General features: G+C 41.6%; 1 pseudogene; it reads left to right on the top strand.

The window, feature by feature from the left end:
* Positions 1-3,069: 3,069 nt before the first annotated feature.
* LOC106744148 lies at positions 3,070-4,057 on the top strand (annotated as a pseudogene).
* Positions 4,058-6,406: the final 2,349 nt, after the last annotated feature.

The raw sequence follows: 6,406 nt of genomic DNA, 5'->3' as shown, positions 1-6,406 counted from the left end.
TTTGCCAATAGGGACGAGGGTTTCTATGAGAGAGGTATAATGAAATTACCTTCGAAATGGCAACAAGTTATCGAACAAAACGGTGCATATTTGATCTAAATCGGATCATTGTAACTATGTTAAATAAAGCCTCCAATTTGATACAAAAATAATAGATTACTTTTTACTAGACCTTACATATATTCATGAATAAATAAAAAATTTTTGAAAAAATACAAAATTCGCGATACTTTTTGAGCAGACCTCGTATATAAGACTATTTTGATCAATAAGTATCTGGCATAAAGTAGCCATATTGATTTGCAAAAAAAATATTCATTGGTCGAAATGGTCTTATCCCATACATATGTAGCTATATAATTTTCTGCGGTACCCTTTAAAACATAAATTCTTATTGTAGACGACACGTAACGCAAAATTCTCATGTAAGGTGGTGCAGCAGCAATATACAATCCGGGCTTTCATTTCCAGGTCGAAAAATAAAAATATCGAGACAGATTTGAACCTACAAACGTTTTGAAACATGTAAAAAAAAATTATGATTGGCTTATGTGATGTTTCGAAGCGTTTATAGTATCGAATGGATATTTATCTTAACATTTTTGTCTCTCAATTTGAGAACGCTGTTCGCCTTATCTTAAACCATTGTGCTTTATGAAACAGCAGCAAAACATCCAAGATGGCACATACAAAATAGAGTCCTATATAAATTATATAGTTCAATGAATACAAAAATATCTTGATTTTAGAGGATACCAGCGAAATTTAGAAAAAATATTAATATTCAAGTGGTTTGTTGACTGTCGAAAGATACAGACGTATTGTCGTGTACTTGCGGCTGTCTTATTGACGATATGTGTTAGACGATTCAGCGATGGCTCCAAGAAAGATTATTTGCAAAGGTTGGAAGTCAGATACAAAAACCTGTGATTTGTGCTTCGTACGAGATTGATTCACACCCCGGCCATTTTTGCCTGGGATGAAGTGATTATACTTGGCATTGTGGAGTTCTTTTAAATAGTAAGGTGAACTGGACATCAACTACTCCTGTCAACGATGAGGTTCCCAGTCTTCCTCGTGGCCAGTTTCATCTCTTATGCATAAGGTATTGGGTTGGCAAATAAGTTCATTCGGTTTTTTTGACTGGTATAAAATACAATTTATTTAATATACAAAATATATACTAATCAATAATGTATTGACCATTCTTTTCTATGACTTCTTGCCATCTTTTTACCAATTTCATAATCCCACATTCATAAAACGTCTGAGGTTTACCGGCAAAAAACTGATCCAGTTGTGTTTTAACAGCTTCATTATTAGCAAAGTTTTTCCCGTTCAGAGAATTTCGCAGCGACCGGAACAAATGATAATCAGAGGGTGCCGGTGAATAAGGAGGGTGAGGCAAAACATCCCAGCCAAGCCTTAACAATTTGTTCCGAGTTGTTAATGAAGTATGGGGTCTGGCATTGTCGTGGTGGAAGACGACTCCTTTTCGATTTGACAATTCTGGACGTTTCGAACATAAAAAGATGGCAAGAAGTCATAGAAAAGAATGGTCAATACATTATTGATTAGTATATATTTTGTATATTAAATAAATTGTATTTTATACCAGTCAAAAAAACCGAACGAACTTATTTGCCAACCCAATATATTGCTTCTCCATGACAACGCTAGACCCTACACCGCAGCAGTAACACAACAAAAATTGGCCGATATGCACTGGGCTGTCCTAGAACATCCACCCTACAGCCCAGACCTGTCGCCAGCGACTTCCATATGTTTGGGTCACTCAAGGAAGCCTTTGGTGTACAGCGTTTCACAACGAACGAGGAGGTGCAGCAGTTCGTGTGCAATTGGTTTGATACACGTCCGCGAACTTTTTATAGTACCGGGATTAAAAAATTACCAAACCGTTGGAGGAAGTGTATAGATAAGATGAGGGATTATATAGAAAAATAAGAAAAATGTTGAAAAATTAGAATTGATTATATAATATATATGGTTTCTTTGCAAAAAGCTCGTTTATATTTGATCCATCCTCGTATATATATATAGGAGGTGGTCGTGTGTGTGTGTGTGTATATATATATATATATACGATATATATACTATGGATATCGATATATATATATATATATATATATACGATATATATACTATGGATATCGATATATATATATATATATACAATATATATCGTATAGCCAATACTTTTATCCATTCTGCTGAGAAAACAAAGAAGAAAAATGTATATATACCCTTACCGAATAACGAAAAATCTTTTATCTACACAGACATATTCTCAATAGTTTCTCTCAATCGCTTGAAAATTTTTATCTCTCTCTCTATTCTCTTTCTCTCTTACATCGTATTATTGATACTTCTATCCATTCTGCTGAGAAAAGAGATATATACATACCCACCTTTACCGGATAACGAAAAATCTATTCTCCCCATAAACAGGATATGCTTTTTCCTGTAAAATCAGACATTTATCGTGAAATATAAAACCACGCATCCTGCGGAAAGCACAATTCGCTTCGCTAATCCTCACACACAAAAACAGAATGCATTTTTTTCCCACGCACATCCCGCAAAAAGAAATTATCGAGAAATTGCGCTTAATCGCGGCAGCGTGGATGTACCGCCACTACCTGCATCTGCGGGAAACCACCGCCTACCACCACCTCTTCCTCTGTCGCACCGCGCGTCGTTACCGAGGAGAGTAATAAGCACGTGGCGCGCCAACGTTATTACTGCCTTCCACATGACCCCCCCTCCAGTGTTTAAAACGTTGCAGACCCCTCACGCCGCTGATGGGCGAGCAATTTAAAAAGGTCCGTTTATATTTGATCCACCCTCGTATGTTCTTATTAGGTTGGCAAGGATGAGATTTGTAGTTAATAATATTGCCAAATGTAATAGCTTATTATTTGACATTGGCTTAATATATTGCCGTTCTGTTTTCTTTGTTGGAAAGTTACATATCTCGCCTATTTAAAGAAATCATTGTAAGCTCTAAAAAATATTAAAATCTTTTTTTAAAAATTAGTCTTGTTGAAAATGGAACGGTCGGAAATTCGTACTATTATGAATTATGAGTCCTTACATGGAACTACGGCATCGCAGACCGCACGAAACATTAATAATGTATTTGGCTCTAGTGTTATTACGCAACAGACTGTATCAAATTGGTTCGCCAAATTTCGTACAGGTAATTTTGACCTCACAAATGAGCCACGCGGTCGCCCAGAATCAAAGGTCAATAATGACGAACTAAAGGTTACCGTTGAGTCTGACCCATTTCAGAGTGCCTATGAATTATCGTTGAAGTTTGGTGTTAGCAAATATACAATATTAACTCATTTAGCTTAAATCGGTAAAGTGAAGAAGTTGGATAAGTGGGTTCCACATGAACTGAATAAATACAGAAACAAAAACGTTTAGAATCTTGCGATGAGAAATGGATCCAATATGACAATCACAAACGTTTAGCACAGCGGTTGGACAAGGATGAATCACCAAAACACACTCCAAAGCATAATATTCATGAAAAGAAGCTGATGGTAAGTGTGTAAGTGTTTGGTGGTCTAGCGCAGGTGTGATCCATTATGATTTTATGAAACCTGGCTCATCGATCACAGCAGAAATATATTGCAACCAACTGGACGAAATGATGCAATTCTTAAAGAAAAACAGCCTAGATTGGTCAGCAGATCAACTCCCATCTTATTGCATGATAACGCTAGACCACACACTGCACAAATGACTGTGGCAAAACTACAGGAATTGGAGTTGGAACTTTTTCATTATCCTCCATACTCACCAGACCTAGCCCCCACTGACTACCACTTCTTCCGCAATTTGAACAACTTTTTAATAGGAAAACAATTTAATTCCGACAATGCTGTAAAACTAGCCTTCCAGGAATTCATTGACTCTCGTCTGCCAGGGTTTTATAACATCGGCCTGAACAACCTGCCGCTTAAATGACAAAAGTGTATAGACAATATGGGTGTATATTTGATGAATAAAATAATTCTTTATATTTGTAACTTATCAACCAACTTTGTCTTTTTTTCTACAAATTTCATCCTTGACGACCTCATATATTGGCAACAATCTTTTAATGACTCGTTTGAACATTGTGCAGAAAATGATATGTTATTTAAAAATGAATTAATATCAACTCAAAAGATAATTATTATTCATATAATATTATTTTCATTACAGGATGGTAAATTGTTGAGAAAATATAAAATTAATTTTTGCACTATCCCAACAACTAAAATATTAATAACTGAGAAGTATTATAAGCTGATGAATATATGTACATATATATATATATATATATATTGTGACGATGCAAAATATTGCCCGTCACTCAGGCGGTGGCCTGACCAAGGGGGAGCCGGGGGCCCGCGCCTTCTCGCGGAAAGAGGGTGGCCGAATGCCGATTTTTGGTCCTGTGCGCCATTTGCGCACAGGACGGATACTTGCGGCTTTAATGATTCTTTTTTCCGGAGTGGAGAAACCCGCGAGCCAGGACAACGGACGAAGGGAAGAGCCGATGCAGAGGAAACTAGAGAGAGATGCGCCAGGACGGAGGAATGGTAATGGAAAGCGGGATGGCCACCTTGCGAAAGGGAGGCGCAAGGTCCCGCGACCCGGTCGCAGATCAAGATCCTGCGGTAGGCGCGCCCGGGAGTCCTCGGGAACGACTGCGAGCCCTAAAAAGTTGCCGGATTCCGTTCAGAAAAGAACAGGCGAACAAGCGTCGAAAACCAACGGTAACAGACGCGAGGTCCCGCGAACATCCGCAAGACAAATGATTCGGCCGAAGGAACCAATCGGGAGCCGCATGGCGTGGCGATAGATCCCTGAGGCGGTTGCTCATATAAGACGGGACGAGCGAAGCTCGTTACTGTGCGGCCCGCAGGCGTGCAAAGCGGAAGTGCAAACAAGCGAGTGAGCGAACGAGCGAGCGAGTGTGCGAGAACCCGGACCGTGGCTGTGTCCAGGAAGGAGCTCCAGGAGAGGAGAGGCGAGCTTCCGGTGGTGAGCGGGTGAGCGAGGCCTCATACAGTCGCGGGCTAAAAAGTCGAGTCGCAATTAATTCCGGGGAAATAGTATTGCGAGTAAATTCGAGAGGTTACAGCCGCATCTCGGCGGTAGGCAGAGTCGTGACTACTCCCGGAAGTTGACGCCGCTTCTCGGCGGTTAGCAGGAAGGAACTCGGTCGTCCTAAAACAGTGCCGATCGCACAGTCCGCGCTGATTCGAAATCTGAAGGCGTGCGTACGGACTCGCGCGTAATTAAGACGATTGTGCGTAGGGACTGCTGCCGGCGGGCGAGTACGTCGGAGAGTACCGACCCGGCCGGGGCAGCAACTACTGCCGGGAGAGAGACCCGGTTGGCGCCCAACTTAGGACCCAGAGAGATTCGCTCAACGGTTGCCGGGCAAGAGAGCTGAAAACGCGACGCGAGTCAAATTAATTGCTGCCGTCGAACGGCCTAGATCCGCCGCTGGAAATTAAGTCTCGCAGAACAACTAGCGAGACACGCTCCCTTAGAATCCGTTGCCGAATCCCTCGGGGAAGGAAGCGAAGCCGCTGTTCGTGAGCAGACTAACCGAATCGAACGTTATATCCTGGTCGGTTCAGACGCGGAACCGATTGTCTCACATGACCGCTAGATGATCGGATAACATCTTCTTATACTCTTTCAAACTAAAAGTAAAGCTTTGTCATTTGTTATTTTTTAAACGTCTTGTCGAGCTTATTTACTTCTCCCGGCTCCCCTCCGACAGAATGGTACATATCGAAGGAGCGCGACTAAGAACCACGACGCTCTCCGGAGCGGAATCGCGCGAGATGCGATTCCGCAGATCGTTGCTACGAAAAATCTGAGCTAGCCAAGGCAAAGCCGCTGCCGCTTGACAAGCGGGAGCGAAGTTGACCACCAAAGGACGAAGCGCCGAGTGAAAACTGGTCACAATATATATATATATATATATATATATATTGTTACGTTCCGAGGTACCCCGGAACTCTCTCCTCCTCCTGTTTTCAACCGCTTCCTTCTTTTTTTTCCTCCTCGTCTCCCTTCCCGACATTATTTTTTTCGTTCGCCTCGGTAGCCGTCTGGTGACAAGCGCCGAGACCGCCTCTACCGATTGCTTATTCGCGTAATTACTATTATATTATTATTATTACTTATCGTATAAAACTATACTTATCATGGGGCACTTAACACAATCTGTCAAAAGAGGCCTGTGTCCATAGTCAGAATGGGCACAGGAGCGCCGCGACATGCCGAAGACGCTGACTGCGCCGGTCCCCGTCACACGCGCGCCTCCACGGACCCGTTATTATTACTGACCGCGCTCTAGATCCGCTAA

Source organism: Dinoponera quadriceps, unplaced genomic scaffold (genome assembly GCF_001313825.1).
Source record: "Dinoponera quadriceps isolate SergipeBrazil2010 unplaced genomic scaffold, ASM131382v1 scaffold1367, whole genome shotgun sequence".
NCBI classification, from domain to species: domain Eukaryota; kingdom Metazoa; phylum Arthropoda; class Insecta; order Hymenoptera; family Formicidae; genus Dinoponera; species Dinoponera quadriceps.
The sequence above is the reverse complement of the archived record's forward strand: the minus strand, read 5'-3'. Positions and strand labels throughout refer to the sequence as shown.